Source organism: Ovis canadensis, chromosome 16 (assembly GCF_042477335.2).
Source record: "Ovis canadensis isolate MfBH-ARS-UI-01 breed Bighorn chromosome 16, ARS-UI_OviCan_v2, whole genome shotgun sequence".
Taxonomy (NCBI): Eukaryota; Metazoa; Chordata; class Mammalia; order Artiodactyla; family Bovidae; genus Ovis; species Ovis canadensis.
This window is the reverse complement of record NC_091260.1, coordinates 64,550,386-64,572,890: the sequence shown is the minus strand read 5'-3', so window position 1 is coordinate 64,572,890 and position 22,505 is coordinate 64,550,386. Positions and strand designations below refer to the sequence as shown.

General features: G+C 37.7%; 1 protein-coding gene across 3 annotated transcripts in view; it reads right to left on the bottom strand.

The window, feature by feature from the left end:
* The window catches only part of CDH12 (cadherin 12), a 1,193,930-nt gene that overhangs the window by 269,624 nt on the left and 901,801 nt on the right, over window positions 1–22,505 (bottom strand). The window lies entirely within an intron of this gene.

Below are 22,505 nucleotides of genomic sequence, written 5' to 3'. Positions count from 1 at the left end.
TGCCTCCTGCATTGATAGATTTTTTTACTTCTAGGGCCACCTGGGCAGACTGATTTGATGTATACTAACATAAAAAATATATCTTCAATATGCCAAATGATTTTAAATATCTCAAATTTGTGTAGGATACATGTGCATATTCTGTAAAATTTCTGAGGAAGGTAGGTAGAATCTTCTTCTGATGATACAGGTTAGGAATAATTGGCTCACTAGGGGTAGACCAGGACACACTTTTACTTTGTATGGATAAACCAGTGTTAAATGTTAGTATGCAATCAAGTCACCCTACTGGTAACAGAAACATAGAAAGGTAAGAATTCCCTGTGTGAGAAAAGTTTAAATCTTCATAACATCATTTTTTTGCCTCCTAAGTTATCTGGCCTATGTAGTCTGCCATGGAATCACTTAACTCAAAAAAAAACACAAACAGTGGACACATCATCATAATTCTCAGATTCTTATCGTGCATCCCTAAAATATGTCAATATTTAGCAGAAAAATTATGTATAAGGCCTGCACTTTAAAATATATGTATGCAGAATAAATAAAATTTTAAATATGCATATATGTGATCAAGTTGATGTGATAAGTACTATAAATATAAACTCATTCATGAATATCATGGTGACTTTCCCCTGTAAGTATACAAAGCAAAAAGAATGGAATATTTCCCAAAGTGTTAGAGCAAGAAATAAAACTGAAAGAAAGTTGGCTCAATTTTTTGTTGTGATCATCTGTTAATTTTCTCACAGCTGATTTTATCTAATTAGGAGATAACAGCTAACTTTGCAGTTAAAACATTATTGCAAAGAGAAAAGAGGAAATCTTTAACACATTGTATCTTTCCCATTAAAAAAAAATAAATCAATGAGTGTTTAATATACCTTTCTATGTTGTAGTTTTTTCGCTCCTGAAGTAATACTTTTAAATTTAAGAATATAATAGCTATCACAAAATAGAGATGTATATATTGCACCACTTCCTTTTAAAATTAGTGCTAACATAGTATGAGGAAAGTGTAATTCAACTAGAGAAATGAAAATTTACATTTTTTATCTCTGAAACTGAACACTGATTCTCTGAAAATCATTTGCATTAATAAAATCTGTCAAAACGTGTTGAATATATGCAACATTTAGACAAATGTCACCATTATCTCTTGCTCAGACATGGTTTAAGGACCATGTTCATCATGTCCTTTATTATATCATCCATGCATATTAAGACTACAAATGGCTTTCAGCTACTTAAATTCATAATCATGATATAATATCTGTGCCTTTATAGAGTCCCAGAATAATGTTGCATATATTCTTCTTTTCAACTGACTATGTTCTTTCACAGTGAAGTACTGTGACAGATAGTTCCACCAGAGATTTCTGAAGCAAATAATTGGTATAGTTTCTTGTAGCTTACAATATCACATTGAATACTTATAGATGGTCACAAAAGGAAGCCTGACAAACTCAGTTGAAATGGACACATTTCCTACCATATGCCTGTCATATGTAATTAGCTTTTTAAAGGTAAGTAGAACAAGGAATTTGCATAATGTCACCCTACTTGGTAGAAATCTATTATTATCTCATTATATAGGGCAATGTCAATTATATAATACCCTGTTTAGAATTACATAAGGATAATTTGCTATTAAGTTATGGCTACAATAATAGTTAAACTAAATCAGGATAATTATGAATGCCATTTTTATTATAGCTTTTTTACCTATTGTTTTTAAGAATGGGATAAACCTGCACAATCACAAAGCTAATTACATTAGCATTTATGCAGGTAGGGCTTCCCAGGTGGCTCAGTGGTAAAGAATCTTCGGAACGATGCAGGAGACTCCTGAGACCCAGTTTTGATATCTGATCTGGAAGGTCCCCTGGAGGAGGAAAGGGGAACCCACTCCAGTATTCTTGCCTGGAAAATCCCATGGACAGAGGACCCCAAATGACTACAGTCCATTGGGCCTCAAAGAGTCAGATGCGACTGAGCATGCATGCACAGTATTTATGCAGATATGCACTGATTATCGGGGCTTCCCTGGTGGCTCAGATAACAAAGGATCTCCTTGCAATGCAGGAGACACTGGATTCGAACGCTGGGTCAGGAAGATCCCTTGCAGAAGAGAATGGCTACCCACTCTAGTATTTATGCCTGGAGAATCCCATGGACATCAGAGCATAGAGGGCTATTGTCCATGGGGTCCCAAAGAGTAATACGTGACTGAGTGACTAACACACACTGATTATCATCTTCAATTTTATTGATGTTCTTACTAAAGAAATGGTTTCTCAAGCTATTAAAGTGAGAATAATTACACTTAGAATCACTCTAGTCATTAAGAGGGAATTAGGTGGAAAGCTTTGATAAGCTTCTGTGGAAGCCTTTAGTTTATTGAAGTATAGTTGATTTGCAATATTATATTAGTTTCAGGTATATAGCATTGTGATTTAGTATTTTTACAGATTATACTTCATTGAAAGTTATTACACAATAATGGCTATCATGCCCAATGCTATATAGTCTATCCTGGTTGCTTATCTATTTTATATATTTCTTTCTTTCTTTCTTTCTTTTTTGCTTAAACCTCAACTGACAGATAACCCTTAAAGTTAAAAGCAACATGTCTAAAAAGATAAGAAGAATTGTTCTGAGGGTTTTGAGGAAAGGATTATACTAATGATCCCAAACAAGAAACCTCTAAAGCTAGAAAATCAACTGTTTCAACTGCAAATTTAGTAGCAGTTCAGGATGAAGAAACCACTACCTGGGCTGGACTGTCAGATCACATCCCTCATCTTCTGCTTGCTCTCTGAAAACTCCAATTCAGGAGTCTAGGGAGTTAGCTCATCTCCAGACACTCCTCACTGTGCCTCAGCTGAATTAAGTGTTTAATCTTTATTTGAGTGATAATACCTTTTTTTTTTCAATATAGTTCTATTTTCTATGAATTTTGGACAAGCTCATAGAAAACTAATCTCAAGAAATGTCCTCCTATTAAATGGAGATGATTTAACTCTGGGGCCAATACTGTCATGACCTTAGAGAAGCAAATAAAGAAAAGGGTTAGGGAGAGAGACTGAGTATGAGTAGAGGAAGGGACATGTGGGCTTGTTGGATTTTTTTCAAGGAAGATCTCTGTTTGCTTTGTCTTTTAACATAGTTTAGTCCAGATTATCTACTTTATTTGCACATAAAGAAATTTTAGCTCAATTGGTAAAGAATCTGCCTGCAATGTAGGAGACCCCAATTTGATTCCTGGGTCGGGAAGATCTGCTGGAGAAGAGATAGGCTACTCACTCCGGGATTCTTGTGCTTCCCTTGTTGGCTCAGCCAGTAAAGAATCCTCCTGCAATGTGGGAGACATGGGTTCAATCCCTGGGTTGGGAAGATCCCTGGAGAAGGGAAAGGCTACGCACTCCAGTATTCTGGCCTGGAGATTTCCATGGACTGTAGTCCATGGAGTCACAAAATGTTGGACATGACTGAGTGACCTTCACACTCACTTAAAGAAATTATAGTGGAATTCTAATAAATATCTTTCTATTTTATTAAGCTAGTTTGAAGTGCTTCCATTTTTAAAATCAAAAGTCAATTAACAGACACATTTTGAAAAGACAAATAAGATCAGTAAGTGCTTACCCTAAAAAAAAAAAAAAGGCTTATCTTAGCTCAATCCCCAAAACACCCACTATCACATATTTATTGCCTTATCGTTTCAAAACACTATCATTGAATCTTAACACAATCTGTAAGAAAGATTATGTTATCTCAGTTGTACTGATGAAGATAAACAGGGTAAATTTAACTTAAAACACAATATGAGCTCCATGATGACAGTGATTTCCCTATTTGGTTCTCTGTGAACTGCACAGTGTTGGCACACAATATTATTTCTTGAATAAATGAATGAATAAATATTCAGGGATGTGCCCCAATATCTAGAGACTAGAAATTAGATTATCTCTATTGAAGTGAGACTATGCTTTAATTAGACCCTGGGTAAATAGGCAAGAAACTCTTTTTATGGTTGTTACATGGAAGTTATATTGTTTTAAAATATCTTCCATAAAACTAGTACTTTCTAGTGTTAGAATATCAGTGAACCCTTGATGCTATGCTATGCCAAGTCGCTTCTGTCGTGTCTGACTCTTTGTCACTGCTTGGACTGCAGCCCGCCAGGCTTCTCTTTCTGTGGGATCCTCCAGGCAAGAATACTGGAGTGGGTTGCCATTTCCTTCTCCATGAATCCATGAAAACAGCTATCAAAATATAATCTACTGATGACTAGGGCAACCGATAGTGTTAAGTGCAGGGATATTTTTAAGATCTAATAAAAACAGAAATGTTTCAAATTTTCCTTATTGTAAAATTTGAGTATTATTATGTATATAGCCTACCTTGCCCTACCACCAGCCCTGTTCTGTATGTTGATAAAAGACCAACTATACAATTAAACTGATATCTTGTACTGACTATATATTTAGGTGAGGGTACAGAAGTAAACAAATGCATAAAGCATACATATACTTAGGAAATTTGAAGAGTGCATAGTAAGAAATGTTTATGCTTAGTGTCAAAGTGTGGGTTCTTTGCCCATGGCTTTGGTCATTAGAACAGTATCATTTATTGAGCATAGGAAATGATGCACAGCAATGAAGAAAATAATAATAATAATATTTACATAGGAACTTAGGATAGAAAGTCTGGAATACTCTTCTGAGTGCACAAAATAGTTGTTGTTGTTGTTGTTGTTGTTGTTGTTGTTGTTGTTTTTTCTGATGTGAATTTTAGATATAAGGTTTACACCTGTGTGTACACATTGAGCGATATAAGATTAGCAAAATTAAATAAAAATACTATGGAATTACTACTGCACTAGAGGGTATGTTAGCCTGCTCAGGCAGACATAACAAAATGCCACAGGCTGAGTAGAATAGACAACAAAAATTAATGTCACAGTGCTGGAGTTTCGGATGCTTGAGACCAAGGCGGAAGCAGATTCAGTTCCGAGTAGGAGCTCTCCCTGGCTTGCGGATGGCTGCCTTCTTGCTGTGGCCACACATGGTCTTTCCTCAGTGTGTGTGCTAGGAGAGAGCCAGAGATCCTTTCCATTCCTCTTATTATGGTCTCTTATCCTAGGGGATTAGGGCTACACCCTTGATGCTGCTGCTGCTGCTGCTAAGTCATTTCAGTCATATCCTATTCTGTGTGACCCCATAGAAGGCAGCCCACCAAGGCTCCCCCATCCCTGGGATTCTCCAGGCAAGAACACTGGAGTGGGTTGCCATTTCTGTCTCCAATGCATGAAAGTGAAAAGTGAAAATGAAGTTGCTCAGACGTGTCCAACTCTTAGCGACCCCATGGACTGCAGCCTACCAGGCTCCTCCATCCAAGGGATTGGCCAGGCAAGAGTACTGAAGTGGGGTGCCATTGCCTTCTCCAGGGCTGCACCCTTATGACTTCATTTAACCCAAATCACCTCCTAAAGGCCTGAGTTCCAAATACCATCACACTACTGGTTCAGTTTAGTTTAGTCACTCAGTTGTGTCCTACTCTTTGTGACTCCATGGACTGCAACAAATCAGGCTTCCCTATCCATCATCAACACCCAGAGCTTGCTCAAACTCATGTGCATCAAGTCAGTGATGCCATCCCACCATCTCATCTTTTGTCATCTCCTGACTTCAGTCTTTCCCAGCTTCATGGTCTTCTCCAGTGAGTCAGTCCTTCATATCAGGTAACCAAAGTATTGGAGCTTCAGCTTCAGCATCAGTCCTTCTAGTGATTATTCTGGACTGATTTCCTTTACCATAGACTGGTTTGATTGCCTGGCAGCCCAAGGGATTCTCAAGAGTCTTTTCCAATACCACAGTTAAAAAGCACCAATTCTTTAGCTTTCAGCTTTCTTGATGGTCCAACTCTCACATCCATACATGACTACTGGAAAAATCATAGCTTTCACTAGATGGACCTTTGTCAGCAAAGGAATGTCTCTGCTTTTTAATATGCTGTCGAGGTTGGTCGTAACTTTTCTTCCAAGGAGCAAGCATCTTTTTATTTCATGGCTGCAGTCACCATCTGCAGTGATTTTGGAGCCCAAGAAAAAAAGTCTGTCACTGTTTCCATTGTTACCCCACGTATTTGCCATGAAGTGATGGGACCAGATGCCATGATCTTAGTTTTCTTAATATTGAGTTTTAAGCCAACTGTTTTACTCTCCTCTTTCATTTTCATGAGAAGACTCTTTAGTTTCTCTTCACTTTCTTCCATAAGAGTGTTATCATCTGCATCAGTTCAGTTTGGTTCAGCCACTCAGTCATGTCCAACTCTTTGCGACCCCATGAATTGCAGCACTCCAGGCCTCCCTGTCCATCACCAACTCCCGGAGTTCACTCAAACTCATGTACATAGACTCGGTGATGCCATCCAGCCGTCTCATCCTCTGTTGTCCCCTTCTCCTCCTGCCCTCAATCCTTCCCAGGATCAGGGTCTTTTCCAGTGAGTCAACTCTTTGCATGAGGTGGCCAAAGTACTGGAGTTTCAGCTTTAGCATTAGTCCTTCCAGTGAACACCCAGGACTGATTTCCTTTAGGATGGACTGGATGGACCTCCTTGCAGTCCAAGGGATTCTCATGAGTCTTCTCCAACACCACAGTTCAAAAGTATCAATTCTTCAGCGCTCAGCTTTCTTTATAGTCCAACTCTCACATCCATACATGACCACTAGTAAAACCATAGCCTCGACTAGACAGACCTTTATTGGGAAAGTAATGTCTCTGCTTTTGAATATGTTATCTAGGTTGGTCATAACTTTCCTTCCAAGGAGTAAGCGTCTTTTAATTTCATGGCTACAGTCACAATCTGCAGTGATTTTGGAGTCCCCCCAAATAAAGTCTGACACTGTTTCCACTGTTTCCCCGTCTATTTCCCATGAAGTGATGGGACCAGATGCCATAATCTTAGTTTTCTGAATGTTGAGCTTTAAGCCAAATGTTTCACTCTCCTCCTTCACTTTAATCAAGAGGCTTTTTAGTTCCTCTTCACTTTCTGCCATAAGGGTAGTGTCATGTGCATATCTGAGGTTACTGATATTCTCTCAATCTTGATTTCAGCTTGTTCTTCATCCAGCCTGGTATTTCACATGATGTACTCTGCATATAAATTAAATAAGCAAGATGACAATATGCAGCCTTGATGTACTTCTTTCCCAATTTGGAACCAGTTCATTGTTCCATGTCTGTTCTAACTTTTGCTTCTTGACATACATACAAGGTTTCTCAGAAGGCAGGTAAGGTGGTCTGGTATTCCCATCTCTTTAAGAATTTTCCAGTGTTTGTTGTGATCCACACAGTCAAAGGCTTTGGCATAGTCAAAAAAGTAGTAGATGTTTTTCTTGTACTCTCTTGCTTTTCCAATGATCCAACAGATTTTGGCAATTTGATCTCCGATTCTTCTGCCTATTCTAAATCCAGCTTGAACATCTGGAAGTTGCCAATTCACATACTACTGAAGCCTCGCTTGGAGAATGTTGATCATTACTATGCTCGCATGTGAGATGAATGCAACTGTGTGGTAGTTTGAACATTCTCTGGCATCACCTTTCTTTGGGATTGGTATAAAAACTAACCTTTTCAAGTCTTGTGACCACTGCTGAATTTTCCAATTTGCTGGGATATTGAGCACAGCACTTTCACAGCATAATCTTTTAGGATTTGAAATAGCTCAACTGGAATTCCATCACCTCCCCTAGCTTTGTTTATAGTGACACTTCCTAAGGCTCACTTGACTTTGCATTCCAGGATCTCTGACTCTAGGTGAGTGATCACACTGTTGTGGTGATCTGGGTCATTAGGATCTTCTCTGTATTCTTGCCACCTCTTCTAAATATCTACTGCTTCTGTTAGGTCCATATAATTTATATCCTTTATTGTGCCCATCTTTGCATGAATGTTCCCTTGATATCTCTTTTTCTTGAAGAGATCTTGAGTCTTTCCCATTCTATTGTTTTCCTCTATTTCTTTGCATTGATTTCTGAGGAAGGCTTTCTTATCTCTCCTTGTTATTCTTTGGAACTCTGCCTTCAGATGGGTATATTTTTCCACTTCTCCTCTGCCTTTCGCTGTTCTTCTTTCCTCAGCTATTTGTATGGTCTCCTCAGACAACCATTTGGCATTTTTGCAGTTCTTTTTCTTGGGGATGGTCTTCATCACTGCTTCCTGTACCATGTCATGAACTTCCATCCATAGTTCATCAGAGCATCACTTTTACTGTATAAGGGGTTTGATTCAGGTCATACCTGAATGGTCTAGCGGTTTTCCCTATTTTCTTCAATTTCAGTCTGAATCTGGCAATAAGGAGTTCATGATCTGAGTTACAGTCAGCTCCTGGTCTTGTTTCTGCTGACTGTATAGAGCTTCTCCATCTTTGGTTGCAAAGCATATAATCAATCTGATTTCGGTTTTGACCATCTGGTGATGTCCATGTGTAGAGTCATGGCTTGTGTTGTTGGAAGTGGGTGTTTACTATAACCAGTGCGTTCTCTTGGTGAAACTCTGTTAGCCTTCTACCTGCTTCATTTCATACTCCAAGACCAAACTTTTCTGTTACTCCAGGGATGTCTTGAATTCCTACTTTTGCATTCTAGTCCCCTATGATGAAAAGGACATCTTTTTATTTTTATTTTTTTTTCCTTTGGTGTTAATTCTAGAAGGTCTTGTAAGTCATCATAGAACCATTGAACTTCAGCTTCTTTGGCACTAGTGATTGGTGCACAGGCTTGCATTACTGTGATATTGAATGGTTTGGCTTGAAAACCAACAGAGATCATTCTGTCATTTTTTGAGATTGCACCCAAGTACTGCATTTTGGACTCTTTTGTTGGCTAGGAGGGCTACTCCATATCTTCTAAGGGATTCTTGAACACAGTAATAGATATAATGGTCATCTGAATTAAATTTGCCTATTTGGGTCCATTTTAGTTCATTGATTCCTACAATGTTGATGTTCACTCTTTCCATCTGTTGGACTACTTTCAATTTACCTTGGTTCATGGACCTAACATTCCAGGTTCCTATGCAATATCGTTCTTTAGAGCATCGGATTTTACTTCCATCACCAGTCACATCCACAACTGGGAGTTGTTTTTGCCTTGGCTCTGTCTCTTCATTCTTCCTGGAGTTATTTCTCCACTCTTCTCCAGAAGCATATTGGGCACCTACTGCCCTGGGGAGTTCATCTTTCAGTGTCATATCTTTTTGCCTTTTCATACTGTTCACACTAGAGGTTAGGACTTTTATATATGAATATTGGAGACATACAACACAGTTTACAGCTCAGGGGTTCTGTTAAGTTATTTATGTGAAATATTTATTTAAATAATCTTATAGTTTCCATATATGTGGTGGTTACTGTAATTATCCCTATTTTAAGTGTTGTTTTATTATAAAGGGCCAGGGGGATAGTATTTTTGTTTGGGAAAGAAGAGGGGAAATGGGAACTGGCAGAGGAAAATATACAAATCAATCAAAGCAGAAACAAAGCAAGATGGCCCCGTGAAGACTGCTTGAAAAATTGGAATTATATATATTGATATTACATGATGCACATTATCTGAAAATGAAACTTTAACAAAGCTTATAAGACCATTTGGCATAAAACTTTCATATACAGGTAGGAAAAGCATTGATCACATATTCAGTACAGAGGTAGTAAAAGGAAACTGAAATATTTTACCTATTTTGAGTTCTTTTTTCCTATAACCTACTTAGAACTGCTGATGCAGCCCTTAGAAGCCTGTCTTCAGCAGAGGCCACTGTGCAGAGCTCCTGAACTAATGGCCCAGAGAGCTGTGACCAAGGGTTTCTCAGTGATCCTTCTCAGGATAGCATTTTATCAAGAGAGCCATTCAAACCATGCCTAGGAAAAAATGTGAGGAAAAAGCAACAAAACACACAGGGGAATAGAAAATAAAAATGTCCCTCAAATTGAACATGGGTGAGTTAATACTCTCAGGTGAGTGACAAAATTTTATCAATTGTATTGACTTGATCAATCCTAAATGCAGTTAGACAGTTTAGTTCTGTCATTAGAGCAACTCATTAGAACAGGCATGTGACTATTCACTTCAGATAACCTAACATGAATGTAGTATCGGTGTATCATAATATGCAGGAAATTGATAGAGAAAATGTTGGATTTGGCTATTTTGCTCTTTTAAATAATCAGTAAATATTAAAGACTTTCTTTCTGTCTCATAGTTCTTTTTGTCACACTACAGAACATTGATTTAAGCTAAAAGCCAAAGTCTAGAAGTCATGTTTGGTTCCCACCCCCTCTTCCTGCTTTTTTTTTTGATACCTCAAGGGTAAATTATTACCAGTACATACTGTATAATTTGTATCCAAATAAAGCATGGACTTTATTCCCTTGTATTTAGCTCCATGCTCACCATAAACAAATACTGTATTATCTTACATCCAAAGTACTACAGAATAATCCAACTTCCATTATAACCAATCTTCCAACAATAATTTCAAACATCAAGCCTAAAAACTAAAAAAAAAAAAGCAAAAACAAAAAAAAGCACATAAATATCATATCACCCCCTTCATTCAATCCAGTCTACAGATTTTTGCGATAGATAGCATAGCATCCCAATTCCTTGGTATGCAAATCCATGCATGATCTATTTGACTTCTACAACTCTATCTTGTTCCATTCTCACTCATGCTTACCAGCCACCCTAAGCATTCACATCTTACCAAAACTGAAATATTATCTGATTCAGATCCTCTATGTATGCTTTTCTTCTTTGTAGAACTGCCTCCTTCACACTAGTGAACTCTCCAAAGGATATACTTCCCTTAGATATTATTTATTTCAGTACCCTGTTATTTCTTTTTCAATTCCAATTTACTTAATAATTCACATATAGAAGTGCTCAAAATATATATGAATAAATAAGCAAACAGTTTGCTATTGGAGGGTTTGTAATCCAATGATTAGGACAGATTCTCTAGCCTCATGAGACTTTTATCCTCTAAAGTATATATAAACAGCTTTCTACAAAGTTAGGTGAAACTAAACTCATACTACACATAAAGCAGACTGCTGTGTATGTAGAGGTGGACAACGTATTCAATGTACCATGGAGAAAGAAAATGTTTTCAGGGGCATGTTAAAACAGGCTTGGGTAGTTTGTGCTAATAAATTAACTTATAAAAGGTTTAACACAACAAAGGTTAAGCTCACACCAAGCTGGTCATATCTTTGGAACATTCTAGGAGGGCATTCTTATATACAATAACTCCAGATAGAAATAGGATCTAATCTGGCTTTGCACTCTCAACACATGCATTCCAAGTTATTGATGCTGAGGAAGAAAGATGTAAAGAATTATTGGTAAAGTGATATATTTAAGCAGTTACGTCTTCTTCTCTCTTAGGTCTTTCTCTGGGACTCCAGTTTCTGGTGCTTCTTAGCCTTAAGACTTCAACAAATACCTCTTGACTTGCTATTGTTTGTTAAGAGGAGGGGATTCAGTTTTGAGAAAGGTGGCCCAATCCCTTGCTTATCAGGACTTTCCATCTGAAGAGAGAGAGAACAGTATATGAAGAGGAAGGAATCCCAGTGGAGAGAGATGAGAGCAGAAGTTAAGCTGTAGTGGGGAAACCAGGAAGGGCTCATGGCCTTGCCAAGGTGGATCAGAGGAGAATAATCAATGGCCAGAGTAGGGACAGTTTCTGCAAGCCTTTGTATTGCTAAAATAAATATTCCTACCTCATGTCAAGAGACTATATAAACAACTGCCCCCCCCCCCAAAAAAAAGGAAATGGGGAGGCCTTATTATTTTACATTTTTTAATGACAAAGGAGATGTAATTTCATCCTAAGTATAAACATAGAAATTTTAGAAATGCATTTTCTTACCAAATGCACTAGGGTATCTGAATCCTGTGAAGGAAAATGTAGCTATAGTTTATATCCTCCAGGAAATTTTCTTATGATATGGTCTCAGCATTATAAAAGTTAAATAAAGGAGGTTGGAAATCAAGTCTATTGTTCCAGATGTGGTTTAGGCAGTCCATAGTTTTCTATTATCTCAACTTTGTCAGAATTGGCAAAGACAAAATCTTCTTCCAAAATATCACAGAATAGAGTTATTCATAGAGAAGCAGACAGTATTCTCGCAGATGAGTCAATTATCTAAAATCTCTTATTTCTGTGTCAGTTTGAGAAGAGATGGATTCTCTAAAAAGAGCAATTTGGATTTTCCCTGGATAGAAATATCTACTATGATGGTTATTTAAAAAAAAAAAGAGAGAGAGAGAGAGAAAAAATGCTTCTGCAAGAATTCTAATTCAACAACAAGACCACCACTATTATTATTAAATATGGCTATTCTTCTGCAAGCAAAAAATAACAAGGGGATAAAGGAAGAGGGAAAACATTGAAAAACACTCAAATTCAGATAAAAGAGACATTGCATATTAATAAGACAGAAAAAAAATAACACTGTCAACTGCTTGCTATTCCTCCTCATTGAGCTTTGGAGGTTCCCTCTCTATCACTCACCACAGTTTGTAGTCAAAAGCATATGTGGTGGATTGCTTAATAACATTGTCCTTACAGGTATCTATGAATATAAAGAACATACATATTCTACCTGCCTGTCTCATTTTAATTCCTCAACATATATTTAAATAAAGCTATTGGAGGAAAGATTAGAACAGTATTTCTTAAGTTAATAGAATTCCAATTATTTATCCAGAGTGAAAATGGCTCTTTTTTTTTTTCCTTCGGATATTGTAAGGGCAAGTCATGAGATACATGGTATGTTTAAAAGCACCTGTGAAAAGAAAATTCCATTCAAGGAATCATGTGGCACATGTCCTGGAGTAAAGATTCCAGGGCAAGGTGAAGATTTCTGCTCTTTCTGGCTTCATAGTATGCTAAAGACCTTAATTTATAAAGGATAATTTTCTAGCTTCCCCCTTTTACATAGACAGGATATTATTCACAGGCTGGCTAATATAAAGGAAGATTTGTAGAAAATCAAATTTTCATAGTTGGAAAACACTTTAAATTGTGAGGACCCATTCAGGAGAAGATATAAGTCAATTGTCAATTTTCGAAATTAGTAACAAAAAATATGTTGTCAAGAATAAGAGAAGCAATTAAAATAATATTGGAGCCTAAAATATCATTCTCCATATAGTTAACTTTAATCATCTTAGACTTTTCAGTAGAAAAGTTTTTGATAAGAAACTGAGACCAGATAGTTGATATAAATGTTCTATGTCTGCTCATATGTTATTACTCACTACTAGTACCCCAATCCCTAGCTAGATGGCATTCTGCATGCTAAAAAAAGATCAGGCTTATTTCCTAAGTGTCTGGGTCTTATGGAAAATTGGAATGACTTGAATTACAATGTTTTCCTATCTTTCACACAAAGGCCTACTCAACCAGCAGAGAAAAAGAGAAAGAACACATTATCAGTCATCAGCAAATCAAAGGGAAAGATTCAACTTATATATATATAAATTATTAGAAGCATTAACCTTGTTCAGGTAAGTTAATTTTTCTGGCCTTAGCCATATTATATGACATAATATTAACTCTTCTACCAACATCCAATCTTACAGAGAGCAGTAAAGAATATAAAGTATGCCAACATGCTGTGAAACTGTAAGGATCTACTTAATATTTATTGTTTTATTATTTAATACAATGAAAATGGTGAAAGTAATAAGGCTAAAATGTATGTAAAAACTCAATTGTCAACAGAAAATCAGAAAACCATGAGTTGTTCTTGATTTGATCTCAGTTTAGAATTGAATATGATGAAGAAAAATATATTTTATTTATAGAAAGAATTAATGTTTCCTTTTAGATTTCTCCCTCTCTCTCACATACATACAGACAGACACACAACCCAGAAGATTCTAAAAATATAGTCCTGATTTAACATTATGACAAAGTAAAACCTTTCAGAAGTTCTAAAAGGAAACTTGACCACTGTTTCAATTCTTCACTATGTTTATGACAGACCTTAAGCTATACAAATGCCAGCTGCCAGAATTCATTAGGATTATATGAGAATCCCATTTGAATCAACAGAAATCTATTGATCAATTCTGAGTATCCACCACTCCTATCAATTAAGGTTAAACTAGAAGCAACTATGTATTGTTGGAGAGAGGCAGCTGGCATTGACACATAAGAGCCATTAACTGGCTTCTATTACCCATTTGTGAAAAAATAAAAAAAAAAGTACCTTAGATCATATGATTGGTGCACTAAACTAATAATGGAAATGCTTTTTCCTCTGACTTACTGTTTATCAACTGATGCATGTGCTCTTGCAGGAGGAAAATAATTTTTTGAACATTGGCTGACTTCTCCACACTCCACCTGTGGCTTATGATGATTGAATGCTCAAGATCATGTAATGTGCTGGAGATGAAAGAGGTGGAAAATTACATATTGGTGTATCCAGGGACTACAAGTAAAATATTACTGGAAAAAAAAAACAGGAAAAAAGACACAGCTGTGTATAACGGACTTTCGGACTCAGAGGGAGAGGGAGAGGGTGGGATGATTTGGGAGAATGGCATTCTAACATGTATACTATCATGTAAGAATTGAATCGCCAATCTATGTCTGACGCAGGATACAGCATGCTTGGGGCTGGTGCATGGGGATGACCCAGAGAGATGTTATGGGGAGGGAGGTGGGAGGGGGGTTCATGTTTGAGAACGCATGTAAGAATTACAGATTTTAAAATTTAAAAAATAAAAAACTAAAAAAAACAAAAAAACAAAAACAAAACAAAATGCATTCTCCAATATAGTATGAAAACAACAATATGATAAGCCAATCCAAGGAAAGAACCTTGTCGAATCCAATGTCAAACAAAAATGGAATCTTTTTCAGAAAGCTATAGTTGGAAAACCTTTTCTCTAATGGATAGTCAGTCATTCATGGAAAGACACAGAAATGGAATTCTGTAGTTGGGCTTACTTTAGAATTTTCCTTTTTTTTTTTTTTTTTTTTTGTGCCCATAGCTATTTTGGAATAATTACTACATTCAGAGCTTTAGAGCCATGACATTGTTAATGAACCTTATGTTCACAGGGCATATTTCTTTGTCATCCAGGAAAAGAAATTGTTACTAGCCTTTAGGGGCTGTAAAATTTAATCAAGCTTTAATTGATGTTTTAAGACCCTATAAAATTTCCCTTAATCAAGATTTCATATGAAAATATTTTTAATAACAGAGCATTCTAAGCTAGTATCTCCAAGCCAAAGACGTGAAAGGACAGCTTTGAGAAAGTTTATGACTTTGATTTAATGCAGTTATTTTTCTTAACCTAAGAGAATTTTGTTTGTGATTACTTAGAAAATGAATATTCACTTTGGGGAGTATGGGAAGAAAATTTGTATTTATTATTTGTAATCCTCACCTGTAATTTTTGTTAATGAAGTCTAAAATTGAGCTACCCCACGCCTGAGATCAGGAGCAGCGGCCGAGAGGAACAATCCCACATCCAAAGAGCGGTGGCTGCGCAGGTGCAGGAGGGCCGAGAGGAGCAACTCCACATTCAAGATCAGGAGGGGCGACCTCATGCAAGGTAAGGAGCAGCAGTTGCACTTTGCTGGAGCAGCCGTGAAGAGATACCCCATATCCAAGGTAAGAGAAACCCAAGTAAGACGGTAGGTGTTGCAAGAGGCATCAGAGGGCAGACACACTTAAACCATAATCACAGAAAACTAGTCAATGTAATCACACTAGGACCACAGCCTTGTCTAACTCAATAAAACTAAGCCATGCCGTGTGGGGCCACCCAAGATGGGCGGGTCATGGTGGAGAGGTCTGACAGAATGTGGTCCACTGGAGAAGGGAATGGCAAACCACTTCAGTATTCTTGCCTTGAGAACCTCATGAATAGTATGAAAAGGCAAAATGATAGGATACTGAAAGATGAACTCCCCAGGTCAGTAGGTGCCCAATATGCTACTAGAGATCAGTGGAGAAATAACTCCAGAAAGAATGAAGGGATGGAGTCAAAGCAAAAACAATATCCAGCTGTGGATGTGACTGGTGATAGAAGCAAGGTCCAATGCTGTAAAGAGCAATATTGCATACGAACCTGGAATGTTAGGTCCTTGAATCCAGGCAAATTCCAAGTGGTCAAACAGGAGATGGCAATAAATCAGAGAACTAAAATCGACTGTAATGGGTGAATTTAACTCAGATGACCATGATATCTACTACTGTGGGCAGATATCCTTTAGGAGAAATGGAGTAGCCATCACGGTCAACAAAAGAGTCTGAAATGCAGTACTTGGATACAATCTTAAAAACGACAGAATGATCTCTGTTTGTTTCCAAGGCAAACCATTCAATATCACAGTAATCCAAGCCTATGCCCCAACTAGTAACGCTGAAGAAGCTGAAGTTGTACAGTTCTATGAAGACCTAAAAGACCTTTTAGAACTAACACCCAAAAAAGATGTCCTTTTCATTATAGGGGACTGGAATGCAAAAGTAGCAAGTCAGGAAACACTTGGAGTAACAGGCAAATTTGGCCTTATTGTACGGAATGAAGCAGGAAAAAAGGCTAATAGAGTTTTGCCAAGAGAACACACTGGTCATAGCAAACACCCTCTTCCAACAACACAAGAGAAGACTCTACACATGGACATCACCAGATGGTCAACACCAAAATCAGATTGATTATATTCTTTGCAGCCAAAGATGGAGAAGCTCTATACAGTCAGCAAAAATAAGACTGGGAAATGACTGTGGCTCAGATCATGGACTCTTTATTGCCAAATTCAGACTTAAATCGAAGAAAGTAGGGAAAACCACTAGACCATTCAGGTATGACCTAAATAAAATCTCTTATGATTATACAGTGGGAGTGAGAAATAGATTTAAGGGACTAGATCTGATAGATAGAGTGCCTGATGAACTATGGACTGAGGTTCGTGACATTGTACAGGAGACAGGGATCAAGACAATCCCCATGGAAAAGAAATGCAAATGAGCAAAATGTCTGTCTGGGGAGGCCTTACAAATAGCTGTGAAAAGAAGAGAAGCAAAAAGCAAAGGAGAAAAGGAAAGATATAAGCATCTGAATGCAGAGTTCCAAAGAATAAGAAGGAGAGACAAGAAAGCCTTCCTCAGTGATCAATGCAAAGAGATAGAGGAAAACAATAGAATGGGAAAGACTAGAGATCACTTCAAGAAAATTAGAAATACCAAGGGAACATTTCATGCAAAGATGGGCTCAATAAAGGACAGAAATGGAATAGACCTAACAGAAGCAGAAGATATTAAGAAGAGGTGGCAAGAAACACAGAACTGTACAAAAAAGATCTTCACGGCTAAGATAAACACGATGGTGTGATCACTCACCTAGAGCCAGACATCCTGGAATGTGAAGTCAAGTGTGCCTTAGAAAGCATCACTATGAACAAAGCTAGTGGAGGTGATGGAATTCCAGTTGAGCTGTCTCAAATCCTAAAACACAATGCTGTGAAAGTGTTGCACTCAATACGCCAGCAAATTTGGAAAACTCAGCAGTGGCCACAGGACTGGAAAAGGTCAGTTTTCATTCCAATCCTAAAGAAAGGCAGTGCCAAAGAATGCTCAAACTACCACACAATTGCACTCATCTCACATGCTAGTAAAGTAATGCTCAAAATTCTCCAAGCCAAGCTTCAGCAGTACATGAACCATGAACTTCCAGATGTTCAAGCTGGTTTTAGAAAAGGCAGAGGAACTAGAGAACAAATTGCCAACATCTGCTGGATCATGGAAAAAGCAAGAGAGTTCCAGAAAAACATCTATTTCTGCTTTATTGACTATGCTAAAGCCTTTGACTGTGTGGATCACAATAAACTCTGGAAAATTCGGAAAGAGATGGGAGTACCAAACCACCTAACCTGCCTCTTGAGAAACCTATATGCAGGTCAGGAAGCAACAGTTAGAACTCTACATAGAACAACAGACTGGTTCCAAATAGGAAAAGGAGTACCTCAAGGCTGTATATTGTCACCCTGCTTATTTAAGTTCTATGCAGAGTACATCATGAGAAACGCTGGGCTGGAAGAAGCACAAGCTGGAATCAAGATTGCTGGAAGAAATATCAATAACCTCAGATATGCAGATGACACCACCCTTATGGCAAAAAGTGAAGAGGAGCTAAAGACCCTCTTGATGAAAGTGAAAGAGGAGAGTGAAAAAGTTGGCTTCAAGTTCGACATTCAGAAAACGAAGATATGGCATCTGGTCCCATCATTTCATTGGAAATAGATAAGGAAACAGTGTCAGACTTTATTTTTTGGGGCTCCAAAATCACTGCAGATGGTGATTGCAGCCATGAAATTAAAAGACGGTTACTCCTTGGAAGAAAAGTTATGAATAAACTTGATAGCATATTCAAAAGCAGAGACATTACTTTGCCAATAAAGGTCCGTCTAGTCAAGGCTATGGTGTTTCCAGTGGTCATGTATGGAAGTGAGAGTTGAACTGTAAAGAAAGCTGAGCACTGAAGAATTGATGCTTTTGAACTGTGGTGCTGGAGAAGACTCTTGAGACTCCCTTGGACTGCAAGGAGATCCAATCAGTACATTCTAAAGGAGATCAGCCCTGGGATTTCTTTGGAAGGAATGATGCTAAAGCTGAAACTCCAGTACTTTGGCCACCTCATGTGAAAAGCTGACTCATTGGAAAAGACTCTCATGCTGGGAGGGATTGTAGGGGCAGGAGGAAAAGGGAAGGACAGAGGATCAGATGGCTGGATGGCATCTGACTTGATGGACATGAGTTTGAGTGAACTCCGGGAGTTGGTGATGGACAGGGAGACCTGGTGTGCTGCAATTCATGGGGTAGCAAAGAGTCAGACATGACTGAGGGACTGAACTGAACTGAACTGAACTGAAAACTGATCATGGAGAAGACTGAATGCAAAAAGAACTGAATTTGTGAAGCAAGATCTACAGACATACAGTAAATCATTTATTATCCCAGACATAAAATATGAAAATACCTGGAAGCCATAAACTTGAATATCAAAACCCAGTATAGAAGGCAGAATTAAGGTCTCTCCCTTAGGTGTCCAAATCCTAATCCCCAGGATTTGTAAATGTGTTGTCTTACATAGCAAAAGGGATTTTGCAGATGTGATTAAATTATTTTGAGTTAAGGAGATTATCCTAGATTATCAGGGTAAACAGTGTAATCACAAGTTTTCTTAAGAGGGCCAAAGGAGATCTGACTATGAATGTGTAGAACCAGAGTGATATAACCTGAGAAAAACTCTCAGACTACTGATGTCTTTGAAGACTGATGTGCATATGAATGAGAAGTTGCTTCATAAACTCTTTGTGGGTCTATGGACTATAGCCTGTGAGGCTTCTCTATCCACAGGATTCTCCAGGCAAGAATACTGGAGTGTGTTGCCAAAGCCTTCTCCAGGGGATCTTCCTGATCCAGGGATTGAACTCATATCTTTTCAATCTCCTGCATTAGCAAATGGGTTCTTTACTACTAGTGACACTTGAAGTGAAGTAGCACAGTCATGTTCAACTCTTTGTGACCCCATGAACTGTAGCTAATCCAGGCTCCTCCCTCCATGGGATTCTCCAGGCAAGAACACTAGAGTAGGTTGCCATTTCTGAGAAGATTTGAAGAGGAATGGCAAAACTCCAAGCTAAGGAATGCAGGCAGCCCCTAAAAGCGGAAAAATGAGGGGAGGAAGGACCTCCCTTTGGGACCTGTCCTTTGAGCATATTAACTGAGACTCATGTCAGACTTCAGGTCTACTAAACTGTAAGATTTATATTCACATTATTCTAAGCCACTCAATTTTTGGCAATATGTTATAGCCATTATCAGAAACTAATACACTCAGCTAATTCACTAGTATTAGAAAGTAGCCTTGCCAATGGAAATATAACAGCATGCCCAAATGGAATTACAAAAGTATAAGCAATGTTGAGAAAATTATTAGCCATTAACTCATTCAAATAGAGCAGCTCTTCTGGTTGAGTTGATAATCAAGCCAACAATCTGGACAATTATAAGAACGAATGGTCATCTGAGTGGTTTGACAAGTTTTTACAACTAAACAAATTATCTATTTAATAAAAGTGTTTGCAGCCCCAGTGAAATTTAGCAATAGTTAATCAAAACTTGCCATAGTACGTCAACTCTGATAAAATGGAAAGAGCCTTGAACCCTGAATCCAAAAATTTTCAACCTCATCCTGACAGTTACTAGCATAAAAATGCAGTAAGGTCATTTAATTATCTCAGTTCTTTAAAAAATATATATATATCTATTATGTGGGAATATTACCATGAAGAATTAAAAGCTAATACATATGTGAAAAGGAGCCTGGTTGAAAAGTCACCATAGCGTGAAACATTTTTACACCAAATCTGATTCACAAAACTCTCTGCATTCAGAGAAAATTATTCTTTAGGGTTCAGCCTCATTTACTTTTTCTTTTGTAGGTAGTAAAGTTCTTTCACCTGGAAATATTTTCCAAAAGTTGGAGAACATCTCATCATTTGCCTCATTTTTTTTATTTTCCCCAAGATAGTGTTAGAAATCCACTTGGTAGAATGTTGGAGACCCAACTGCTCAGATGCTTCAGAAAAGAAATGATGTTTGAGCGCCTCTGGGAAAAGCTGTTCACTGCTCACTTTTCTTAACTGCTTGCTGACATCCCCTCAACAACTTTCTCCTAAATCCTGAAAACCAGTACCACTCAGGCAGAGTCCACAGATCTTTCTGCTCAGTGGTGTCCAACATGTTAGTAACCTGATCCAAATCTGTATGCCTATATAGTACATCAAGTATCAGTGAAAATTTAAAAGCTGAAAATAGAGACCTCCATAAACTTTTCCGCAGCTATTCACCAAATGGCTATTCAATATACCTTTATGTCAAACACTCAGACTGGTAAAAGGGATTCAAAGCCAAATGCCTGCACTTGTAGGTATTTGTGCTTCCTTCCACTTTTGAATTGTCCCCTCTCTGCTGAAAGTGAAATTTGCTCAGTTATGTCTGATGACTCTTTATAACCCATGAACTGTAGCCCACCTGGCTTCTTTATCTATGGAATTCTCCAGGCAAGAATATTGGAGTGGGTAGCCATTTCCTTCTCCAGGGGATCTTCCCAACCCAGGGATCAAACCTGGGTTTCCCACATATGCAGACAGATTCTTTAGCATCTGAGCCACCAGGGAAGCCAGATTTATTTCTCTAAGTCAAATCACAGGACTGCTCTGGTGGCTCAGTGGTAAAGAGCCACGAATACAAAAGAACCCATGTTCTATCTCTGGGTTGAGAAGTTCCCCTTGAGAAGGAAATGGAATCCACTCCAATATTCTTGCCTGGAAAATCACATGGACAGAGGAGCCTGGTGAGCTACAGTCCATGGGGCTGCAAAAGAGTCAGACATGACTTAAAGACTAAACAACAACACGAAGTCTAACCACACTTCAAAGACCACATAACACATTGAACTTCCACCTGGCCATCATGTCAAATACAACATACCTAAAATTATTCTCACTATTTTTTTCATATTTTAACAACTCAATACCTTTCTAGGATCTTCTCTTTTTATGGAAGGCAGACAGGATAATGTGTATGAAATGGTCACACTGAATGCCTCAGAGCTATGACTAGTGTAGTAAAGAATGTCATAGGGCATAATGGATATTTTGGTTTTGGTTTCATTCATATCATCTCCTTCCTCTGACAAAAATTGTATTTGCCTCTCTATATAAATACCACTCTGTGAAGGTTACCAATGAAAACACCCTTGTTTTCAGGGGTAATCATGGGACACAGGCTGGATAAATCATTGTGCAGCAGTTCTCCCTGGACGCACATTGGCCATGCATTGAGCTTGGGAGATAATTCAGATTTGGCAAGAAAGAGTCTCTTTTTCTCTCGCATCATAAGGCTGTAAATATGAATATGTGAGAAGCTAATTAATTGTGGCTATTGTTTTCAGCTTGTAGAGACACTTGATCCAAGAATAAAGTCATATATATATATATATATTTAAAAAAAAAAAACCAACAGAAAAAGCAGAAGTTGAAAAACTCAAAAAGAAATCAAGAGTACTAATGATGTTTGAATTGTTCTAGTACATTCCTAGTAGTTCATGATTTGGGCATAATTAATTCATTTTTGTTTGTTTGGGGTTTTGAGTTATATTTTGGGTATTTAACACAAAAAGCTGGTTCATACGCAAATGCATATGAAGATTATAATGGTGCTGATTATAATAGGGAATATGTTTTTAGTCTAAAATCTAGTCATGGTTGATTTTTCCTGCTAAAAGAGAGAGAGATATTGATCACAGAGGACAACACAAGCTGAAAACAAAACAAAACAAAGCAAAATTAACTGCATAAGATATGAAAATATAAAAGAACTGAAGAGAGGGAGGGAAGGAGAGAGAG